We start from the raw sequence: 25,316 nt of genomic DNA, 5'->3' as shown, positions 1-25,316 counted from the left end.
AGCCACTCGACTCTCTGCAAAGAGAAGAGCTTCGCCGCAAGAACGAGGATCCCCTGCGTATTCCCATCGCAGGAGAAACCCCCGAGGCTCGTGCCTTGGAGGAGGCGCGTCTAGCCAATTTGGCCGAGCGCACTCGACTGGAGAACCTTCAGCGAGCACTCGACGAGCGCGCGCGGCAACGAGTTCCCGACACCAGTCGACGTCAACTCTTCCCGCCGACTCAGGTATATCGAACCCCAATTCAGAATTTAGCAGCTGCGACCCGTATAGCAGAGTCCATTCAGCCTTCGCAGTCGGAAGCTGGCAGAGGTTTGCTGCAGATCAGGGATCTGCTCCGGGCAGCAGGAGATCAGAATTCAGCCGTGTCTCAGTCGCGCAACAGAATTCACAGTCGATCTGTCACTGTGAATACGGTTCAGTCGGCTCACAGCCCCAGATCGCCTCCGCGGCGCGAAGGGCGTGAGAATCGGCGAGATCAATATGGCGACAGACTCGACCGAGATAATAGGCGTCGAGTACCCTATTCCCCTCCGAGGGGTGGGCCTTACGCTCCTCGGCACCCAGATGATAGGCGTCAGTACAGTACAGGGCGTAGGGTTCCAGTTGACCCCAGAGAGCCAGGCTTCGACGCGCGATCCATTATCGTGCTAGGGTTGGTCGACCGGAACAGAGCCCATCGAGGCGCACTCGACAGAGATGTACCCACGAGCAGTCGAGTACATGTTTCTGGTCCTGAATGTTTCAGCAGAGCTATCAGAGCCGCAGTTATCCCCCCCAATTTCAGGTTGGCAACAGGAGTCAGCAAGTTCACTGGTGAGTCTAAGCCTGAAACTTGGCTCGAAGACTACCGAGTGGCAGTTCAGATCGGTGGTGGGAACGACGAGGTGGCCATGAAGCATTTGCCCCTCATGTTGGAAGGTTCTGCCAGGGCATGGTTGACTCAATTACCTCCTAGCAGCATTTACACTTGGGAAGATCTTTCCCGAGTGTTCGTCAGAACGTTTGAAGGGACTTGCAAGCGACCAGCGGGGTTGACAGAGTTGCAAGTCTGCGTGCAGAAAACTAATGAGACTCTCAGAGAGTATATTCAGAGGTGGATCACTTTGCATCACACTGTGGAAAATGTCTCTGATCATCAGGCAATATGCGCCTTCAAAGACGGCGTCAAGAACAGAGAACTGAGTTTGAAATTTGGTCGAACCGGTGACATGACCTTGAGTCGGATGATGGAGATTGCTACCAAGTACGCCAACGGCGAAGAAGAAGACCGACTCCGAAGCGGCAAGCACAAGCCGAGTCAGTCGGAAAAAGGAAACACCAGTCGGAAACAGAAGCGGAAGGCTGAACCGGCAGCTCCTGGAGAGGCTCTGGCCGTGACTCAAGGAAAGTTTAAGGGGAAACCAAAAGGATCCTGGAACCCCAAGAAGGTAAAGGATAAAGAAGGGAATGACGTGATGGATATGCCATGTCACATTCACACGAAGAAAGATGAAGAGGGTAATATCATTTACCCAAAGCACACCACTCACCAATGTCGACTCCTGATCCAGCAGTTTCAGGGAAAACAGTCTAAGGACAAGGAGAAGGAGTCGGACAAGGCCGAAGACAAAGAGGACAGTGAGGGAGGATATCCGCATATCAACTCCACTCTGATGATCTTTGCAGATGTGGAAAGCAGAAGTCGACTGAAAGTGATTAACCGAGAGGTGAACATGGTTGCCCCAGCAAAGGCAAATTATCTGAAGTGGTCTCAAACACCCATCACATTCGACCAATCAGATCACCCGACTCATATTGCCACCCCCGGGAGGCAAGCTTTGGTGGCCGATCCAGTTGTCGAAGGCACTCGACTGACAAAGGTGCTGATGGATGGTGGAAGTGGGCTGAACTTATTATATGCAGACACATTGAAAGGTATGGGCATTCCGATGTCCCGACTGAGCACTAGTAACATGAGCTTCCATGGAGTTATACCAGGGAAGAAGGCTGAGTCACTCGGCCAGATAGCTTTGGACGTAGTGTTTGGTGATTCGAAGCATTTTCGCAAAGAAAAGTTGACGTTTGAGGTCGTGGATTTTCAAAGTGCATATCATGCCATTTTGGGGAGACCAGCCTATGCACGGTTCATGGCTCGACCATGTTACGTGTACCTCAAACTGAAGATGCCCGGTCCCAAAGGTGTGATCACTGTCACCGGTGATAGGAAAAAGGCAGAGGAGTGCTTTCAGAAGGGCTCCAAGATTGCCGATTCCCAAGTGACAGCGGTCGAGTTCGAAGAATACAAGCAAAACGCAGATCCGAGTGACTTGCTGCGATCCAAGAAGCCCGCCACAGAGTCTGCATTCCAGTCGTCCGGTGAGACGAAGCCTGTTCACATTCACCCGACCGACCCCGAAGCAGCTCCGACCCGCATCTCCACAACACTCGACCCAAAATAGGAAGAAGCGCTCATCTAGTTCCTCCGTGAGAACTGGGACATTTTTGCATGGAAGCCCGCTGACATGCCAGGTGTTCCCAGGGGACTGGCTGAGCATCGCCTAAGAGTCGACTCGTCTGCAAAGCCAGTCAAAGAGCATCTTCGGCGGTCCGCCGTCCAGAAGAGAAAGGCCATTGGTGAAGAAGTGGCTCGACTGTTGGCGGCAGGATTTATCCGAGAGATCTACCACTCCGAGTGGCTCGCTAATGTCGTCATGGTTCCTAAGAAGGACAAGTCGCTCCGAATGTGCATTGATTTCAAGCACATCAACCGGGCCTGCCCAAAAGATCACTTTCCTCTCCCTCGCATAGATCAAATTGTTGACTCGACCGCGGGATGCGAGAGGTTGTCTTTTTTAGATGCTTACTCCGGGTACCACCAGATCCGTCTGTACGGGCCTGATGAGGTAAAAACAGCTTTCATCACTCCATTCGGGTGCTTCTGCTATATCACCATGCCATTCGGCCTCAAGAATGCCGGAGCCACATTTATGCGAATGATTCAGAAGTGTCTACTCACCCAAATCAGTCGGAATGTGGAAGCTTATATGGATGATATTGTTGTCAAGTCATGAAAAGGTTCCGACCTGCTCGCTGACCTCGCCGAAACATTTGCCAACCTCAGAAGGTATGATATCAAGCTCAATCCATCAAAGTGCACATTTGGAGTTCCTGGTGGCAAGTTACTCGGTTTTCTCGTTTCCGAACGGGGAATCGACGCTAACCCAGAGAAGATTGGCACTATTCTCCGAATGAAACGCCCTGTGCGAGTGCACGATGTCCAGAAGCTTACCGGATGCTTGGCCGCATTAAGTCGATTCATCTCACGACTCGGTGAAAAGGCACTGCCTCTTTACCGACTGATGAAGAAGGCTGACAAGTTCGAGTGGACTCCAGAAGCTGATGCAGCGTTTGCCGAGCTAAAAGCTCTGCTCTCCACCCAGCCGGTGCTTGCTGCTCCAATCAGCAAAGAGCCTCTGTTGCTCTACATCGCAGCCACAGGACAAGTTGTCAGTACTGTGCTAACGGTCGAGCGGGAAGAAGAAGGAAAAGCTCTCAAAGTTCAGCGCCCAGTGTATTATTTGTCTGAAGTCTTGACTCCATCCAAGCAGAGATACCCTCATTATCAGAAGCTTGTGTATGGAATATACATGACCACAAAGAAGGTTGCTCATTATTTCTCTGACCATTCCATCACAGTCGTCAGCGACGCTCCACTATCAGAGATTTTGCACAACAGAGACGCAACTGGTCGAGTGGCCAAATGGGCGATTGAACTTCTTCCCCTTGATATCAAGTTTGAGGCAAAGAAAGCCATTAAGTCCCAGGCGATAGCAGATTTCCTCGCCGAGTGGATTGAACAACAGCAGCCGACTGAAGTTCACTCGGAGCATTGGACCATGTTTTTCGATGGCTCTAAGATGTTGAATGGTTCCGGTGCTGGGGTTGTCCTGGTTTCCCCCAGAGGAGATAAGCTCAGATATGTGCTCCAGATTCACTTTGATTCCTCCAACAATGAGGCAGAATATGAGGCCCTCCTATATGGGTTGTGCATGGCCATTTCACTCGGCGTCCGTCGCCTAATGGTCTATGGCGACTCGGATTTAGTGGTCAATCAGGTGATGAAAGAGTGGGACGTGAGAAGCCCAGCCATGACTGGATACTGCAGTGCAGTGAGGAAGCTGGAGAAGAAGTTCGAGGGGTTGGAGCTCCATCATATACCCCGACTGAAAAATCAAGCAGCTGATGATCTAGCAAAGATAGGTTCCAAGAGAGAAGCCATTCCGAGTGGTGTGTTCTTGGAGCATATACACACTCCGTCAGTCAAAGAAGATCCTTTCACCGAAGAAACTCCGCAGCCCAAGGGCGCCACAGATCCGACTGAAGTTGAAATCCCAGCGGTGGTCGACTTGATCATGGAGGTTTTGGTGGTCATTCCCGACTGGACGATTCCGTATGTCGCATATATCTTGAGGAAAGAACTTCCGGAGGATGAGGAAGAGGCTCGATAGATCGTCCGTCGATCTAAGGCCTTTACCGTAATCAAAGGACAATTATACAGAGAAAGCGCGACTGGAGTCGGTCAGAAGTGCATAACACCAGAAGAAGGTCGACTCATCCTCAATGATATTCACTCGGGGACCTGTGGTCATCACGCGTCCTCTCGGACCATCGTGGCCAAAGCATACCGAGCCGGATTTTACTGGCCCAAGGCGAATGAGATGGCAAAAGAGATAGTAGATAAGTGCGAGGGATGTCAGTTCTACTCGAATATGTCGCACAAGCCTGCGTCAGCTTTGAAGACCATCCCGCTCGTCTGGCCTTTTGCAGTTTGGGGGCTGGACATGATCGGTCCTTTGAGAACAGGACGAAGTGGCTTCACGCATTTACTGGTGGCAGTCGACAAGTTCACCAAGTGGATCGAGGCTAAACCAATCAAGAGCCTTGACACCGGTACTGCTGTTAGCTTCATCAGGGAACTAATATTCAGATATGGAGTCCCGCACAGCATCATTACGGATAATGGGTCGAACTTTGACTCAGAGGAATTCAGAGCTTTCTGCGACTCCCAGGGCACACGGGTCGACTATGCATCAGTCGCCCATCCGCAGTCGAATGGACAAGCAGAGCGAGCTAATGGACTGATTCTCAAGGGACTGAAGCCTCGACTGATGCGTGATCTCAAACACGCGGCTGGAGCTTGGGTCGACGAACTTCCATCTGTACTCTGGGGACTGCGGACCACGCCTAATCGGTCGACCGGAAGAACTCCATTCTTCTTGGTCTATGGAGCTGAAGCAGTCTTGCCGAGTGATCTTCTCCACAATGCTCCTCGAGTTGAAATTTACAACGAAGCAGAAGCTGAACAAGCGCGGCAGGACGCAGTCGACCTTTTAGAGGAAGAAAGGGAGATGGCTCTGATCCGGTCGACCATCTACCAACAAGATCTGCGGCGTTTCCACGCCCGAAACGTGAGAGGTCGAGCCTTCCAGGAAGGAGATTTGGTTCTCCGAGTGGATCAGCACAAACCACACAAGCTTGCTCCTTGTTGGGAAGGCCCCTTCATCGTCACCAAGGTTCTCCACAACGGGGCATACCGTCTTTACAACGTCAAGCATAATATCGACGAGCCCCGAGCTTGGAACGCGGAGCTACTCCGCCCGTTTTACACTTAAGCTTTATCACTCGGATGAGTTGCAATAAAATACTTCTGTAGTTCATGGACCTCAAAATAATAAGCGTCATAGTTCCTCCATAATATCTATCACTTTTTATTTTTTGTCCAATGAAATTCCCCTCAGTGGGTGACTTAGCTGCGAATCCGTTTTGCCTAAGTTTGTAAAAATCCTACCGAGTGGTGAGCCAGACTCCCACTCGGAGGCTTAGCCGCGAATCCGTTTCGCCTAAGTTATCAAAATCCTACCGAGTGGTGAGCCAGACTCCCACTCGGAGGCTTAGCTGCGAATCCGTTTCGCCTAAGTTATAAAAATCCTACCGAGTGAAGAGCAACCCTCTCACTCGGGGGCTTAGCTGCAGTCCAAGCACTCGCCTAAGTTGTGAAAATCCTACCGAGTGGTAAGCCAGCCTTCCACTCGGAGGCTTAGCTGCAGCCTCGTGCTCGCCTAAGTTATAAAAATCCTACCGAGTGAAGAGCAACCCTCTCACTCGGGGGCTTAGCTGCAGTCCAAGCACTCGCCTAAGTTATAAAAATCCTACCGAGTGAAGAGCAACCCTCTCACTCGGGGGCTTAGCTGCAGCCCAGTGCTCGTCTAAGTGGACTAAAGAATAAATCGATTGCAGCACAGGCACCTTGCCTTGAACCTGCAAAAGACATTCCGAGCCGAAGGCAATCGTATTCAAGCACCAAATCCAAGTTTGAATCGACATCTAAAGGAACCGAAAGTGCTCAGGCGTCAAGCCTGTTAAGGTTTGTCGGTTACAATTTCACTCGGCATACCGAGGCAAATTTAAAGCGTCGAGCCAGAAGAAGTTTTTTACCCCTCCTGTGGAGGGTTGGAAGGTGCAACAAATTCATCAAGGTCAATCCCGTCGGCGATCCGAGTGGCAGCTGCAAGGAAAGTTTCCATAAAGGATCTGAAGTCGTGCTTCTTGGTATTGGCCACCCGAAGGGCCGCCAGCTTCTCTTCTCGCGCATCTTTGCAGTGGACTCGGGCCAGACACAGAGCGACATCTGCACCACACCGAGCCGAGGACTTCTTCCACTCCTGCACTCGACCAGGGATCGTGTTCAAGCGGGCCATCAGCGACTCAAGGTCATTCTGAAGTGTCTCCTCAGGCCAGAGCGTCGAGTCGATGCGAGATGTGGTGGCCTTCAGCCTTGCGAGATAGTCCACGACAGCTGCAACACGAGACTCCAGTCGGAAAACATCCATGGCAACTTCGTCGTTCACCGGAGAATTGACGGGGTCAAGGTTTGGCTCCAGTCGGCTGGTTTCTTCTTCAAAGTTTTGACAAAATTCTGCAAGGGTGATCACTAAGTCAAGGAGATAGTCGAATGGAAAAAGCCACAATTGGAAATATTTGCCAAACATGGAGGTTTACCTTCAAGCATAAGGAACAACTTTTTGGCAAGGCCGCTCAGGAAGGCCTCCAGTTCAGTTTTCTTCTCAGTCAATTTGCTGACTTGGTCGGTCAGGGCAGCTTTGTCAGTTTTCAGTCGACTGACCTCCTTGTTGGCAATCCCAAGAGCAGCTTTCAGATTGGTATTGTCTTGTTCGAGCTTGGTAACTGAAGCTAACTTCTCGTCAGTAAGCTTGATCTTTCTTCTGCTGGGCCTCCCTTACCTTACCTGCAAGTTACAGCAAGATCAGATGCTGAAACAAGCAAGGGGAAAAGCAGTCGTCAGGGTCTCACCAAACATACCTTCGGTCTCCTCCTTTGCCTTTGTCAGCTTCTCCTGAACCAGCCTCAAGCTCAGCTCGACTTGAGTATGTTTTTGTTCCAGCTCTGAGTAGCGAGCCACAAGATCACAGGAGTTCTGTGAAGAACCAATCGACTAAATGTCAAATATAATTCACTTCCGAGTGAAAAAGAGATAAACACACGTTTCTAAGACTACAGCCAAATACAAGCATTCGACCGTAGTCTCGGGGACTACACCCAGTGGGTGCACTCAGCGTGCCCCCACTAATCCTGTTAAAGACAAAGTCGACCAGTCGACCTCAAAAAAAAATGTGTGCGAGATGCATTCTCTAAGACTGTGATCAACTGCAAGCAGTCGACCACAGTCTCGGGGACTACACCCAGTGGGTGCACTCAGCGTGCCCCCACCGGTTTGTGAAATCCAGTCGACCAGTCGACTGACAGAAAGATTGACATTATAAAGCCTAAGGCCGACTGCCAACAGTCGACCTTAGCCTTGGGGACTACACCCAGTGGGTGCACTCAGCGTGCCCCCACCGGTTTGTGAAATCCAGTCGACCAGTCGACTGACAGAAAGATTGACATTATAAAGCCTAAGGCCGACTGCCAACAGTCGACCTTAGCCTTGGGGACTACACCCAGTGGGTGCACTCAGCGTGCCCCCACCGGTTTGTGAAATCCAGTCGACCAGTCGACTGACAGAAAGATTGACATTATAAAGCCTAAGGCCGACTGCCAGCAGTCGACCTTAGCCTTGGGGACTACACCCAGCGAGTGCACTCAGCGTGCCCCCGCTAACACGGAGTTTATTCGACACACCCAGTGGGTGATTACTATAAATTCCGGAAAAGAAAAGTTTTTGGTAGCATATCCAACAGAACAAACAGCGGTCGACTGACCTGGACATTGATTTGGAGGGCAGAGCTGGCGTCATAAGCTGCCTGGCTCGCGTCCCGGATAGTCTTCAGCTGCTCCATCATGAGTCCCGCCTGGCGTATTGCCTCCTTCGCTGCGCCAGCTTGGTCCTCTGGGACATGGTGCGTCGTGAAGAGGGAGGGCTGCTGAGCACTCGTCAGTGGATTTGCGAAGGACACCGTGTGTCGAGTGATGTTCTCTTCTTCCACAGTCAGAATCTCAGGCGCCGTCACATCCTGAGGCACCTTACTGGCGGACGCTTTCCGACTCCTCCTGCGTGCCAGTGTTTCTTCATCCTCGTCGTCATCAGGGAGATTGATAACAGTATTGGGTGGAGCTGCGGAGAAGAATCAGGATCAGAGATCGCGAGTCAGTCGACTAAGAACGATGTTAAGAATACAGTACCTGGGTTCGAAGTTGCTGCATCCTCCATCTCGTGGTCATCAGCCCGGGCCGAGGTCTCAGAAGTAGCAGCACTGCAACTCCAAAGGATCGGTCGACTAACTTCAGCGTCGACCAGAGATAAAGTTCGCACAGAATAAGAAAATATGAGCAGCACAATTACCCTGATATGGTGGGGATGGACACCTTCATCTTCGGCAGGAGCTTGGTCGGCTTTGGCGGAGCCCCCCTAAGCTGCTTCGGCGCCTTTTCAGTCGGCGCTGGAGAAGTGGTCCTAGGGCGCTTGGTCGACTGCGTCGCAACCCCCTTGCCACGTTCAGTCGAAGGGTCGTGGACGAGCTTCGACCGCCTTTCCGAGCGCGGTGGCACGACCTCCTCCTCTTCCTCCTCGTCTTCGGCATCATCATCATCGCCGTCGTCATCATCATCATCGTCGTCGTCCCCTGCAACGTCCGAGTCCCATTCCTCCTCGTCCTGGCTCTCGCCCCCACTCGCCTCACCCTCCTCAGTCGGAGTTTGTGCCCCGTTGGGCATCGAGTACAGCTCGGTGAGGGCCTAGCAGATATCAAGACAATGATCAGTCGACCAGTCGGCAGAGTAAACAGAGATGAATGCGACAAGAATGCAGTGGAGAGCAGGGCAAGTGTACCTTATTTGGATCACTGTTGTGGTCGAGTGGAGGAATCCTTCTGGCTCCGCGTGGGTTGTCCTTGTTTCCGGTGACGGCTGCCATCCATCTTTCCAGAGTGGCATCGTCGACTGCTTCTGGATGGACTCTAGTCTCGTCTTCGGTCCCACAGTACAACCACATGCAGTGGCTCCTGAACTGGAGGGGCTGGATGCGACGCTTGAGGAAGACCTCCAGGAGATCCATGCCCGTCACTCCCTCCCGAACCAACTGCACCACGCGCTCCATCAACATCTTCACGTCAGCTTTCTCCTCCGGAATCAGCTTCAGAGGGGAAGGCTTGCGCACTCGGTCCATGGTGAACGGAGGGAGTCCACTCGACTACCCTGGCGTCGACTGGACCTGGCAGTAGAACCAAGTCGACTGCCAGCCTCTGACGGACTCGGGAAAGTTCATGGGCGGGAAGGTGCTCTTATTCCTCACCTGAATCCCCAGGCCCCCGCACATTTGGACGACTCGGGTTTTTTCATCACCTGGGCTCGCCTTCTTCACGGTCTGAGATCGACACGTGAATATATGTTTGAACAAACCCCAGTGCGGTCGACAGCCCAAGAAACCCTCACACATGGACATGAACGCGGCAAGATAGGCAATGGAGTTTGGGGTAAAGTGGTGGAGTTGCGCTCCGAAGAAGTTCAAAAAGCCACGAAAGAAAACACTCGGTGGCAAGGAAAACCCGCGATCAACATGGGTGGCCAAAAGCACACACTCACCCTCTTCTGGCTGGGGCTGCCACTCCTTCCCCGGAAGCCTCGCAGCTCCGTGGGGGATCAAGCCCTCGTTGGCCATGTCGAGGAGGTCGTTCTCCGTGATAGTCGACTGGATCCAGTCTCCTTGGACCCAGCCCTTCGGCAGGCGGGATCTGGACGAGGACCCTCCGCGGCTGGTGGACCTTCCTTTCGCCTTCTCCGACGCCGACGCCTTCTTTGCACGCTCCAGCGCCACCGTCTTCTCCTTGGCCATGGTCGCCGGCGAGATGCACGAAGGGAAGTGGTGCGGGGGCGAGAGCAAGCACGCTGAGCAGGGAGGAAGGAAGCAGAAAGAGAGAGAGGGAGAATGCTAAGGCGCAGCACAGAAATCCTCGCCGGGCACATTTATAAGGTCCCTTCCGAGTGGATGACAGGTGGGCCCGGTCGATCTAATCATATCTGGAACAGTTATGCAGACGGGATACGTGGCGAAAAAGGCGGCGCGGAGATCGAGGTGTCCATGCCCCGTCCCATCCGAACGCCGCGGTCCGCCCCGCTTCGCGCGCGCCCCAAAATTTCGCATCCCGCGGAATCCGCGAGCAACAAATCAGTCTGTCAGGCGCGGTGTTTTCGGCGATCCGTCGCTCGGAGATCGTCGAAGCCTGAAAGATCACTCGACGCAAAAACAGAATGGATCAAGTCGACTGAAGGCAAGTTGTTTCCTGTCGACAAAGGAATTCTTTGGTCCAGAACAGCGCACAACCGGAGCACAAAGATTAATCGGAAACGACATCAACTCCTTCTTCACTCGAAGCCTCAATCCATTCGGGGGCTAATGATGGGGTTATGTACCTAGGATAGGGTCATGGACCTGATCCAAGTAACTTACCCCAGGACATCCTTAGAAGAGGTCGCCTTCCAGTCGACCAACGAGGATTCACTCGACTGGTCTGAAGGACTCGACCACGAAGACTCACTCGACCACCAGGAGGTCAAGAGGCACTCTGCACTGCAACGGCCTGTAATCAAGTAGACTTTATGATAGTAAAGGCCTTTATGTGGGGCGTTACCAGTAACGCCCCAGACTTAACTCACCTTAAACCCTCTCCTACGTGGGCTGGCTGGGGTCCTGGCGCACTCTATATAAGCCACCCCCCTCCACAGGCAGAGGGGATCGGCACCTTGTAATTCACACATTCATAATCCACTCGACCGCCTCCGGGCTCCGAGACGTAGGGCTGTTACTTCTTCCGAGAAGGGCCTGAACTCGTACATCCTTTGTGCTTACAACCTCTCCATAGCTAGGACCTTGCCTCTCCATACCTACCCCCCACTCTACTGTCAGGCTTAGAACCACGACACCGAGCGATGCACGTTTCTCTCGTACACGTACGCGCGTGTGTGCGAGGCGTTGGCTCTAACTGAACCCGAGCGAGGCGTTGGGCTCTAACTGAACCCAAGCGATTGCACTTCATGCTACGCGTTACTGGACCCGAGCGATCGATCGATGGCTGTTAACTGAACCCGATCGAGTGATTCCTTCGCTACTGCTGCTAACTGAAGTCGATCGATGCTGCCTCTCTGGATGAACAGTGAGTGTTGCGGGGGGGTTTGGATGAACAGTGAGCGGTGGCGTTGCCTCTGGATAAACAGGACCCCGTGGTGTGGAGGGCTGGATGAACAGGACGACCCCATGGAGGGCTGGATGAATAGTAGATGGTGGAGGGGTGGTTGAACAGTAGCCAGTGGAGTAGAGCATGGTGGAGGCTGGAGGAGGTCGACGGTGGAGATGAACAGTATCTCGTGGAGTCCCATTTTGCGGTACGCCACAGCCCTCCCGATGAACATGACCCCCGTTTCGACCGGATCGCTCCAACACAAGTCTGTTTCGTCCATTTTGCGGTACACCACACCCCTCCCGTTCAACAGGACCCCCGTTTCGACTGTAGCACTCCAACACAAGTCCGTTTCGTCTGTTTTGCGGTACGCCACACCCCTCCCGATCAATAGGACCCTGTTTCGACCGTAGGAGGTCCGTTTCCTTCGTTTTGCGGTACGCCACAGCCCTCCCGATGAACAAGATCTCGTTTCGAACATGGCCGGTCAAACACAAGGCCGTTACCTCCGTTCTGCGGTACGCCAGGCCTCATTTCCATTGCCTGTTTCCTCCAAGCCCTCCCGATGAACACGACGATGCATTCCGTTCCGACCCAGCCGGTTGGGTCCCCATGAACATGACGACGACGCTATTTATCCGTTCCGACCCAGCCATGTACACGAGCTCTGGCCGTACGTATGCGTGAGTAGGCGTTTGAGACCCCGCCCATATCTACACATACGTGGTCGTATTTTCTTTCTTGCACACTGGCCGATGTACATATGTGTACATGCTACGTGCACACCTCTACTACGACACGTACGCGCCTCTACTACGACACATGCATGCCTCTACTACGACACATGCGCGCCTCTACATCGACCAGTATATATGTACATACACGTTCGTGACCAGAATGACAACACTACGTACGCTTCGACCAGGTGGGTCCCGACTGTCAGGCACTTCCTTGCGTGCGAAGATGTAGCTTGTGGGTCCCAGCAGTAAGGGGGCGAATCGTTTTGTTTTTTTTTCGGACGCACTTCCTTGCGTGCGAAGGTGTAGCTGGTGGGTCCCAACACTCAGGGGGAAATGTTTTTTCGCGAAATACGGTGGCCCGTCCGGTGGGTCCCCGCTGTCAGGTGGAGGAATAATTATTTTGCACGTAATAAGGAGGCTCTTCCTTGCAGCCGCCATGGACCCAGCTGTCAGCCTCTCCACGCACAGTACTCTTCCGATGAAAGTCGGTCGTTGACCACATTGACCATGCCGCGCCGAGAGCACTATGCCGGTGGATGATGGCGAGGCCTAGGAAGGGGACGACGCGAAGCCGGGGAAGGCGCAGCAGTGGATGCCCACGCGAAGAGGAGTACGAGGGTTCACTGGTTTGGCTGCGGTGTGGGGCTGGTGTCGCCGCAAAATAACAGGGGGTATGGGTGAGTAGAGGGATGGCTTGGCTAGCGGTGGGAGTACTAGGGGCGGTGAGGCTTCCGCGGTATCACAGCCGGCCATGGGAGGCAGGAGCATGCGACACGATCGGTGCTACTTTGGGCGGCTGGAGAACGAAGACCAAAGGTTGAAGAAGCACTACTGCCATTGGATGGACATCGTACGACCACTGGAGTATTGACTAAGTTGACAAAGTCCTCCGTCCCCGTCAACTTAGTAGGACCACAATTCAGCCTGCCACTATACTGGGTCCCAGCTAGCAGGGGGAGTATTCTTTTTTTTGTGCGTAATAAGGAGGCACTTCCTTGCATGCAAAGATATAGCTGGTGGATCCAAGCTGTCACCGGCGGTAACTTTTTTTCGTGAAATACAGAGGCCCTTTCGGTGGGTCCCAGATGTTAGTTGGAGGAACCATTATTTTGCACGTAATAAGGAGGCATTTCCTTGCGTGCGGCCCTGGACCCAGTTGTCAACCTCTCCGCGTACAGTCCACTTCAGATGCATGTCGGTCGTTGACCATGTTGACCAGGCTGCGCCGAGAGCACCAGGGCGGTGGACGATGGCGAAGCCTAGGAAGGGAACGACACAGAGGCAGGGAAGACTTGGTAGTTGTTTCCCGCGCGGAGGGGAGTACGACTGTATGAGGGTTTACTGGTTCATCTACCGTCGCCAGAGAATAACAGCAGGTGTGGGTGAGTAGAGGGATGGGTTGGGCAGCGATAGGAGTATGGTGGGGCGATGAGGCCTGTGCGACAGCACAGCCGGCCGCGGGAGGAGGGAGCAGGCAGTCTCGTCGGCGCTTGTTTGAGCGGCTGGAGCACGAAGAGCAGAGATTGAAGAAGCACGATGGCCGTTGTATGGAAATCCAACAATCACTGCTTGTGCGTCAAAGCCTCAAATCTGTGGAAAACAGCATACAGCCCATCTGTCATTATTTCTAATAATTTACAACCCATTTGCTAATTGTTAAGGTTTTTTTTGGATCCCATATTCTATTTGTTAGCACTACAGCCCATATTGTGGCCACGGTTAAAAAATTATACGAAGTTTTGCATATTTTGGTGCGGTCCGGACTGTTTTTAATCCCGAAATTTCGAGTCACATTCAAAATGATTTTAAAAATAAATGTATATCAATATAAAATCCAACAAATTGTCGACGCATACAAATAAATGCAATTTCAAATCTCGAAATGAAAAAAAGATATTTGAAACTAATTGTCGGTTTGATGTGTTTTAAAAATGTACAACCCATTTCTCATTACTGATAGGCCATTTTCTCGGCCAGCCGAATGAAGCTCTCCTCGTCTTGAAAGATTTGCAGCCCAATAGGCTTGACAAAGCGACTTACTTGGCAAATCACAAAAAAACTGGGCTGTGGTCGTGGACCCAGCTGCGGCCGTGGACCCAGCTGTCAGCCTCTCCACGTACAGTACTCTTCCGATGGAAGTTGGTCATTGACCACATTGACCACGCCGCGCCGAGAGCACCAAGGCGGTGGACGACGGCGAGGCCTAGGAAGGGGACGACGCGGAGCCGGGGAAGACACGGCAGTGGATGCCCACGTGGAGAGGAGTACGAGGGTTCACTGGTTTGGCTGCGGCGTGAGGCTACTGTCGCCGCGGAATAACAGGGGGTGTGGGTGAGTAGAGGGATGCCCTGGGCCAGCGGTAGGAGTAATAGGGGGAGTTGAGGCCTCCGCGGCATCATAGCCGGCCACGAGAGGCAGGAGCACACGGCAGGACCGGCGCTGCTTTGGGTGGCTGGAGGAAGAAAACCAGAGGTTGAAGAAGCACTATGGCCGTTGGATGGACATCGTACAGTCACTAGAGCTAGAATCGTTCATATTGACTAAGTTGACAAAGCCCTCCGTCCTCGTCAACTTAGTAGGCCCACAAGTCAGCCACCCACTATGGTGGGTCCCAGCTGGCAGGGGGGTATTCATTTTTTTGTGCGTAACAAGGAGGCACTTCCTTGCGTGCGAAGATAGCTGGTGGGTTCGACCTGTCAGCGGGGGGAACATTTTTTTCGTAAAATACAGAAGCCCTTCCCACGTACAGTCCATGTACAGTGCGTAATAAGGAGGAACTTTCCTTGCGTGCGACCATGCAGCCCGTTTAAATCCCATTTGCATGTTTCTCGAAATCCGCGGCCTTGCTGGGCTGGGTGAAAATATCACGTTGGGCTAGACGGAGAAATGTTATAAAAACATTAACACATGATTGCACGTCTATTACTGCATTGTTCAGTAAAATCTTTGCAAGCTTATGTACGCAATCACTAGGAGTTAAATTGCCAAGTTATATATAAACAATTATTATTATTATTTTGAAAGAACTTTCAACTTACAAAATAAAATATCATTTAAATTTGATGAGTTAATAGTACATGGGGTATTATTATTTTTTAGGCTAGACGTGGGACAGTTGAGTTGGTTCTAGGGAAAAGTACTGGGAGAAAACTCAGTTTACATCAAAAAAGAAAGTGGGAGAAAATTCAGAGACTTGCTGGGTCCACCTGAGGAGGGGAATATGTTGGGAGGAAGGAGATTCAAAGCACGGCAGCCGAGTGAACTAGTTTTTTTAACGGACAAGTGAACTAGTTACATACATAAGCAAATAACCACTAAAAAAGCAATCAGGTTAATGGGTTCTTAAAAGAAATATTTCGAACAAAACAGATAATTACGACACATAGGCTAATGCATGAAACACTCAGATGATAAAGGTGCTTATAAAATATAAAGTACAATATGTATACCTTCCTGGCACGCTTGATCATGACGCTGCGGCTGTCCGTGTACTCGTCGGTTACGGGAAGCAAACACGCCCTCATGTCCAAGATCTACCTGTACATGTCGTAGCAAGCGTATGTGTCCTTGGCCGCACAGGTTATATAGGCTAGATTCAGAGGTACCTCCCACTCCCACGTGCTCAGGGGTCGATGATGGTCTCAGCAAGGTCAAACACGGAGTCCTTCTCCTGCCTGTTGGTGATGATCTTGTATTGCTTCACGGAGTCCTATGGCCGAATCGTCGCGTTCTTCCTTCTCTCCACTGTAGCGAAGGTGCAGTCGGCGCTGCCAATGAAACGGGCGAATGCTCCAGAACCTGGTGCAGCCATAGGGCTGAGGCGAGGCAGACCTCCACCGAGTCCATATTGTTGGTGTACATCACATTCAACTTGGTGCAGCCATAGGACTGAACGACAAACTCAAAGGTGAACTCCTTCCTGAAGTCCATATCCAGCAGGCTCACCCCTCGGATCTCCATTGGAGTCTCCTCGAGTGAACGAGTGTGTAGGCGGCGGCAACAGTTCGTTTTTCACCTCTTGGGGAACTAGATTCAATAGTAAGCTGAGTGTGTACAGGCGACAACAGTTACTACCCCTCCCTCATCTGCTGCACGCCCAGCAGAATATGCACCCTCGGCGCATTCAAACGCCTCCATTAAGAAACCTACTCCGACCACATGTCGGTTCACGAGCGGGTCTGTATTGGTACTGTAATAATAGGAGTTAGTGGTCACTTTACTTAAATTTAATTAGCTTTAATAGAAATTTATACTTAAAACAAGCAATGCATTGGCTCGTTCTATCAGTGCCACAGGATCAACATGCACAACAATTAGAATTATTATTGTCAGGACGCACACGATCAGCACATTTGTCGCACTTTCAAAAAGATAATACTACCAAGTTTGAACTGTTTGTTATGGTTGTTGTCCTCTGCATCATCTTGTCATGTTTCCCAGCTTGCGAGATTCAGAACCAACAAATAAGATCCAAATAATAAGTACAACAAAGATGCCTACACATCTCATTGATTCCCAGCTTGCAAGATTCAGAACCAACAAATAAGATCCAAATAATAAGTACAACAAAGATGCCCACACATCTCATTGATTCCCAGCTTGCAAGATTCAGAACCAACAAATACAAATAATAAGTACAACAAAGATGCCTACACATCTCATTGATTCCAAGCTTGCAAGATTCAGAACCAACCCATTAGAGCCTTTTGATAAAGTGAATATCGGGATTAAATCCATCTTGGCTAGCTTTGTCATACAATCGAAGAACTTGGCGAATGCTCTTGACCGTCACAATATCTGTAGTTGAGTATTCCTGCTTGCACAACACAAACAAGGAGACAGGAGAGCATGATTTCGCTTTAATAGCGGCCTCCTTGAACTCAACCTACAGCTCCACTAGGATGAGGTCTTCCTGGAGTTCCATGATTCAATTCATGTGCCTTTTTCTGCAGTTCACCTGAAATGAAGCAAAGATTGCATCATTCAGCTAGCAAGAAGTACTTGCTCTCGTGAGCTGGCAGGTTCTTCTTTAGTAGTTGCACTAAAATTAAGGAACATTAAGGTTGGCTGTCCGGCTCATGTAAGGTGCAACTATAATTTTCTTATCCTTTTGTGCAGTTCCACTAAAACAAAGTGCCATTGTGGTGACAGTGACGCCTCCATCTTGCAAAGGCTAATACAATGTTGCACGAGATTACCAGCAGAACTTGACGGAGATTTTGGAAACTCCAATCACCAGTTTGTGCAGTTCCACCAAAATTGAGAGATGTTGCCCACGTGACATTTTAGTTGAACTGCACAATACACTCATTCCAAAAAAAGTGTTTCGTGCAGTTCACTAAAAGGTCACAATAGCAACAAGGTGAAATGGATATCCCTATCTGCACAAAAAGATAGAAAGTAAACAGTTGCTGGTCAATAAGAATATACAAAACATATACAAAATGAAAATAAGCTGTAGGATTTTGGGTTTCGGCAGACCCTTGAGGTTCGAACTCTGGGGTGCGTGTGAAGATCTCTCCCCTACCTACTCACGTCTCGAAGCCTCGCAAGGGATCTAAGCTAGAAAGAAGAACACACAAGGGACACGAGGTTTATACTAGTTCAGGCCACCATTGTGGTGTAATACCCTACTCCAGTGTGTGGTCTGGTGGATTGCCTCAGGGGCTGATGAACAATACAAAGGAAGAGCTGCCTCGCGAGAGGTGTTCTTGAGCTGGTGCGATGAACTGCTTGGGCGAGTTCAGTCACCTCTCTCTCTCTCTAGTCTATCCAAAACCCTGGATGCCTACTCTGTGGTGGCTAGCTCTATTTATAGAGGGAGGCCCTGGGCCTCTTCCCAAATAATGAGCGGGAAGGGCACCAACAATTGGCCATTTTGAAGGGGAACATCTAGTACACTCATCCTGACTAAAGTTGGTCTTCGACTGCCAAAGACTCTGACGGTGACGCCGTCCTGGGCTCCATGGTGACCTCCATCCTGCCGTCCCGCTGGTCTTGGTCTTGTTGCACCGAAACGGTAACCTTTGCCTGATGCCTTGGCATGTGCCTGCCCCCTTTGCACCAAAGGGGAAACAAGGACACTGCGCAGGCCGGCGCCCGCCTGGTCTCGATCGTCATGGCTTGCGTCACGGGCACCTCGCGAGGTACCCTGCCTTGATCTCTCCGCCTCCTCGCGAGCCAGCCTGATGAGGTTGCTCCTGAGGAAGCTTCCTATCGTCCGCCCTGCGAGGCTTGGCCCCTCGCGAGGGTCTTAAGCCCGAGCTGATGAAGCTGGGCTGCACTGGGCCTCTTCTTGAGCCACGCCGCAGGCCACAGACAGGAGAGTCTGGGGACCCCCATTCCCAGAACGCCGACAGTAGCCCCCGGGCCCAAGGCGCGTCCGGACTTGCCTTAGCAGAGAAGCGAAGGGGCAAGTGCGAAGCTCCACGGGCCCTAATAGCCTGCGGCCTCGGGTGCCACGTGGCGATTGATTGGACGTGGGCGTCTCCGCTTCCCCACGATGCCTCAGGAACCGCATGACTTGACAAGTCCCTGCATGCAAAAATGGGTCATGATTACCTGCGATCATGGTGGCCGACGGTTGGCCTCCTCCGGCTATAAGTACGGAACGGCGCGGGCCCTTCCTGTCCATTCCTTCCTGCTACTCCCTTTCTTCTTCTTCCTCTCCCTTGCTCCACCTTACGCCAATGGCGCCGATCGGCCGGTTTTCTGCTGAAGAGAAGGGAAATGCCCCCCGAGAGGGTCCCGACCCGCTTCCATCGAAGAAGCGGCCAGTCCCCTGCCGTCGAGATGAGGTTGCTCGGCAGGAGGCGTCGAGGCCCTGGTACGAGCGGCCGCCGCCTGGGTTTCCGCTGCCCTTGTATGCCCGAATCGAGGGCCCTCAAGAAGAAGGCATCGAGCGACACCGACGGTGCCGCCGTCGACGCCGGCGAGTTACGGCGGTGCGCGTCGTTCCCCTTGGAGTCCATGCCGACGGATCTTCTCGTGAGCTTGTGCTTCAAGCCGCCATGCCTCCTCGATCTTGGATTTGCCTTCCTCCCTCCTTCGCCTTCAAGATTTCGCCGAGGGGGGCTCAAGAGCTCTGGCTGCAGCACGCCGACTGCAACACCCCCGCGACCGAGGTGGAGGTCGAGGTTGTCGCCCCGAGCAAGGTCTTCCTGACCTGTGGCTGGGGCGAGATTACCCGGGTTTGCCGGACAGGGGGCGCCCTTGTAATCCATCTCGAATACGATGGCGCCTCCTTGATGTTCTTCAAGGTCTTCGACGCGGAAAGACGCCGGCTGGAACACTGCCCCAAGGGAGGTGGCCGGGGCATCGGAGTGGCGAGGACCAGGCCTACCAACCGCTTCCCCAGCAGATCCTCATGAAACAGCGGAGGAGCCAGAGAGTCCAGCGACTCCGCCGAGCTTCATGCGACTCCGGAGACAAGCGACGATAGCTACGAGCCCTAGAGCTCGCGCCGCGCCCGGAGCAAGGCGGCTACATCAGGCCATCGACGCTGCTGATCTGGATGGGGTTGGCGCCGGCGCCTGATGACCCACTATTGATGATGGCGTCTCCTGCGGAGGCGCGCGTAGTTATCGCTCCTTAGCACCTTTTGTTCCCTGCGAGGAATCGAAATGACACCCCATGGGGGTATGTAAGGCGCCTGCCATGTCTTTTGTGAATTGTACATCCTTATCATGAAACGATGCGAGAGGCGCGTTCTGCCCCGGCTCAGCTCCCCCTTTCTTTCCTCACGAGGGCTTGGTGCTCTATGCCGACAGGTCCCGGTCCCCAGGCAGGCTTCAGCCATCGCTGGTTTGCCAGGTTGCGATGCCGTGGTCAAGGCCAGGAGGTGAGCGGCCCAAGGTCCAGTAAGAGCCCCTAAGTCGTGATGCTCAGGAGGTCCCCTTTAGTGCTCCAGCAGCCTCCGCTGGGTAAGAAAGGCAGACAATGTTGCCGTGACAGAGCTGCAGTAGGCGAGGGTTTAGCACTAAGTCGATACAGTTTTTGTGTGACTTATCTCATAGGTTTGGAGCAGTTCTTCGGCGAGGTGTCGGGCCTACATCGCGGCAGCTGGGGTGTTGCTGGGTTAGGCCCTCGTGAGCTTCTTCCCTATTCCCTGCACTTTCCTTCATGCTCTACGTCCTTAGGTCCCAGCCCTCGAGTGAGCTCAGCCGCCGCTGGTATGATAGGTCGCGATGTCGTGGGTCAAGGCCAGGGGGTGAGGGCTGGAGAGCCAGTAAGAGCTCATGAGTCGCGATGCTCAGGTGCCCCCCTTTTAACGCGCGAGTGGATCGTGCCGGAGAGAGGGAGAGAAAGCTCGCGACGCCCCCAGCGTTACTCCTGGAGCGGGTCTTGCATAACAATCACGAGGGAAAACAAGGTCTGCCGTTACGGTTGCCAGCCAACCATTGGTTGCTCCGAGGGAGTGATTGGAGCACTGAGGGCCTGGTGAGGTGGCGCCTTACGGGGCTGCCACGGCCAGAGCTCGGCCACTCAGATTTGTCGGTGTTGCAGGGACGGACCCATATGCAAGCGCCGTGCCAGAGCGAGCGGCTCCAAAGGTAGGTGTCAATCGAGCAGACGATTAAGTCAAGCAGGTTAAGCATGAAGGAGCAAATCCATTTAGATAGATGCAGAAAAGGCAAACGCCACTCGATTAGGCCCGAGCAGCTTGTGGATAATGCAGCCTGAGGGGGGCCCCCAACAAGGAAAGCAGAGAACATAAGCAAAACGGATACATGCCGCAGGGATCGACCCACGCGACCTGGGAATGATGCAGCCCTGTGGGCGCTCCTAGCTGAAAATGGAACTTTGAAAGATGTCACCTGATACCGTTGGAGATGAAGGAATGCTAAAGTAGCGGATGACACGCGGTGAGGAAGCCGACACTCACGAGCTCCCGGGACCAGGAGCCTCGGGAGGCTCCGGGGGCGCAGGTGGATCTTCGAAGACCATCTCCATCTCCGCCAGGACCGCGCAATGCCTGACCTCCTGAGCCTCCAGAATGCTCCTCAGTGGGCGCTGATGAGTAGCGGCCGCGTTCGGCAGGCCGAAAGGCATGCGAACGTAGCTGTGAGGTGGACCCTCGCAACGCCCCACGTGTGAAGGCCAGAGGCGCTCTAGAGACACGGCTCGGTTGAGCCCTGGCACGTCGATGCAGACGCGCAGCCCACCATCCTCGCCTGGATGAGGGGCTACGGCAGGCAAGCGGCGGCTGCCGTGCATGACTCTTGACTCCTGTAGCTCCTGAGTGTTTCTTGCAATGAACTCCTGAGGGTTTGGCCCTCCTTGCCTCATACCTTCCTAAGGGAAACCTTGGACGGGCGCGGATCCTGACGCAACGCCTCTAGAGGTGCCTGATGGTTTGGGCTAGGTGAAGTCTTCTTCTTCTTAGGGACTACCCCGGGAAGGCTCCCGCTCCTGTGATCCGGGTCTTCGATTGCCACGGCCTGGAAGGCACGGTCAAGAGAACACACTGCATCCTTTCTTATCAGGGGACTGTGATGACTCCACAGCTTCCTGGCATCTTGAGGACATTGTAGCCATGGTGAGTCACTGCCATGAACTTGGCCAGGGCTGGGTACCCGAGGATGGCATTGTATGGCAGGTGAATGTGGGTGACGTCAAAGTCAATGAGCTCGGTGCGGTAGTTGTTGCGCTGCCCAAAGGTGACAGGAAGGCGAACCTGCCCTATGGGAATAGTGGAACCATCAGTAACTCCTGAGAAAGGCTTGGTCGGCTGAAGCTGATCATATGGCACTTGGAGATCGTTGAACATCTCGACGGACAGGACGTTGAGTCCTTCTCCGCCATCGATGAGGGTCCTGGTGACTTGCACATTGCTGATGACTGGGGAACAAAGCATTGGGAGGACACCGGCCGTTGCCGCGCACTTGAGCTGATCCGCTGAGCTGAACGTCATAGCGCACACAGACCACCTGAGAGGGCGCGTGGCCTCAAGCTTGGGGAGGAGTGCATTCACCTCACGAGCAAACTGCTTGAAGATGCGCTATGAGGCTGAGGCCTGGGCGCCGCCTAGGATGCAAGCGATTGCGCGCGGCTCCTGGAAGCCCCCAGCCCCCTCGTCCTGATGCTGGTCTTCATTCCTCCTCGGCGGTGGTGGCAGAGGAGGGAGGCCTGCATTGCCTTGCGGGCAGTCCTCACGAGGCTGGTCCCTCCAACCTCCCTCGCGAGGCTAGTCCTGCCAGCGGTCCTCGCGAGGTCAGTCACGCCACCCTTGGCGAGGGCCACGGTCTTCCCATTGTCCTCCACCTCTTCCTCCTCGTCGTCCATAGCCCCGATCGTTGTGCTCGGGGCGTCGGCCGATACGTCCATCTCGCACAGCCCTGAGCTCTTGGCATTCGTTGGTGTTGTGGGTGTGGAGGTCGTGGTACACGTAGTACCGGCTGCCCTTGGATGACTCCGGCTGATCCCTGCCTCGCTTGGTGTCTGGCTCCGCTGCGAGCACAGCAGCTCCTTTGCGCTTCACATCCTTGACCTTGGGCTTCCTCTCTTCCGGATCAGCAGCCGAAAGCTCGAGGAGGGAGAGGCGCCCTTCCTCAGCCCTGGCGCACTTGGTCGCCAAGTTGAACAGCTCCAGAGATGTGCACAGGTCTTCATGGATTGCTAGCTCCTCTTTCATCTTGATGTCACGCACGCCATCGGAGAAGGCTGAGATGATGGCTTCCTTTGTCACCCTGGCGATCTTAAGGCAGGCATTGTTGAAGCACAGGATGTACTTTTGCAGGGTCTCTCCTGGCTGTTGCTTGATGCGGCGCACGTCACTCATGGCCGGGGGCTAGTCGCGAGTGCCTTGGAAGTTAGCGATGAAGCGAGTACGCATCTCGTCCCAAGCGGAGATCGTGCTGGGAGGCAGGTTTAGGAGCTTGGTGCGGGCGCCATCCTTGAGCGCCATGGGAAACCAGTTCGCCATGACCTTTTCATCCCCGTTGGCCACCTTGATGCCCAGCTCATAGAGCTGGAGGAACTCCACGGGGTCGGTAGTACCGTCGTAGCGAGGAGGCAGATCTGGCTTGAACTTGCCCGGCCAGGCCACGCTGCGTAGCTCGGCGGTGAAGGCGTGGCAGCTTGCAGTGGCTACAGGGGGCCTTTGGTGACGAAGGGCTTGATCTTGGAGGTCCCCGCGCGCTGCCGCCAGCAGCAGCGCGGGGTCTTGGCGCGCTGGAACAGGAACGCAGTCATGGCACGCTCGCGCTGGGAGCACGCGAGCGACTTCTTGAGGGCGAGGGACCTCTTGGCAGATCCTTTCTTGCTGCGCGGGTGCTAGACGCGGTGGGTCTCGTCCAGGGGCTGTGCACCTTGGGGCCAGGGCGCCTTCTTGAGGAGGAGGCAGCGGAGGTGCCCCCGGAGGTGCGTTGCCCGCACTGGGCGGAGGGTGATGTAGCGAGAGGGATGACGCAGGGGAGCCCCCTACGGCGCTGACGAGCTCGGTGATGCAAGCGAGCCACTTGTCGTAGAGGTCGTCGACGGGGCGATAGTGCAGGAGCTCATGTGCCAGGAGCAACGCGGCATGCGCGTCCGCGGGAGCGCGACGAGTGTGCGACGACGAGCCTGCCGGAGTCAGCGACAGGGTGGTGGTGCGGCCTTCCCGCCGCACCGAGGGATGCAGCTACGACGCCTGCTGCTCGTTCCCTGTCAGGCCGGTCGCGGCGTGGGTGGCAGGCGATGGGGAACAACGGGGAGGCCCGCCGACGGGGGCCGTCTGGGTGACATGGGCCGCAAGAGCAGCCCGACGCTCGGCGCGGGCTCGGCGAGCGTCAGACATGGGCGCGATGGACGACGAAGCGCTAGTTCGTGGAAGAAGGATTCTGGCGCACCCCTACCTGGCAAGCCAAATGTCGGATTTTGGGTTCCGGCAGACCCTTGAGGTTCGAACTCTGGGGTGCGCGCGAAGATCTCTCCCCTACCTACTCACGTCTCGACGCCTCGCAAAGGATCTAAGCTAGAAAGAAGAACACACAAGGGACACGAGGTTTATACTGGTTCAGGCCACCATTGTGGTGTAATACCCTACTCCAGTGTGTGGTGTGGTGGATTGCCTCAGGGGATGATGAACAATACAAAGGAAGAGCAGCCTCGCGAGAGGTGTTCTTGAGCTAGTGCGATGAACTGCTTGGGCGAGTTCAGTCGCCTCTCTCTCTCTCTCTCTAGTCTACCCAATAGCCTGGATGACTGCTCTATGGTGGCTAGCTCTATTTATAGAGGGAGGCCCTGGGCCTCTTCCCAAATACTGAGCGGGAAGGGCGCCAACAATTGGCCATTTTGAAGGGGAACATCTAGTACACTCATCCTAACTAAAGTTGGTCTTCGACTGCCAAAGACTCTGACGGTGATGCCGTCCTGGGCTCCATGGTGACCTCCATCATGCTGTCCCGCTGGTCTTGGTCTTGTTGCACCAAAACGGTAACCTTTGCGTGATGCCTTGGCATGTGCTTGCCCCCTTTGCACCAAAGGGGAAACAAAGACACTGCGCAGGTCGGCGCCCGCCTGGTCTCGATCGTCATGGCTTGTATCACGGGCACCTCGTGAGGTACCCCGCCTTGATCTCTCCGCCTCCTCGCGAGCCCGCCTGATGACGCTGCTCCTAAGGAAGCTTCCTGTCATCCGCCCCGTGAGGCTTGGCCCCTCGCGAGGGTCTTGAGCCCGAGCTGATGAAGCTGGGCTGCACTGGGCCTCTGCTTGAGCCATGCCGTAGGCCGCAGGCAGGAAAGTCTAGGGACCCCCGTTCCCAGAACGCCGACAGAAGCATCTTAATTATGTTCATGGCAATCACGCAAGGACGGTAGAAATTTTAAAACGTCAGCAATGCGTCATGTTGCCAGAAGAATTACGATCAACAATGAGATTCCTCAAATATGGGATTACTTTAATGGTGGCATTGCTTGTTTACTAGAAA

The sequence above is a fragment of the Triticum dicoccoides genome, chromosome 5B, assembly GCF_002162155.2.
Source record: "Triticum dicoccoides isolate Atlit2015 ecotype Zavitan chromosome 5B, WEW_v2.0, whole genome shotgun sequence".
Classification (NCBI taxonomy): Eukaryota; Viridiplantae; Streptophyta; class Magnoliopsida; order Poales; family Poaceae; genus Triticum; species Triticum dicoccoides.
Note: the sequence above shows the minus strand (reverse complement) of the source record.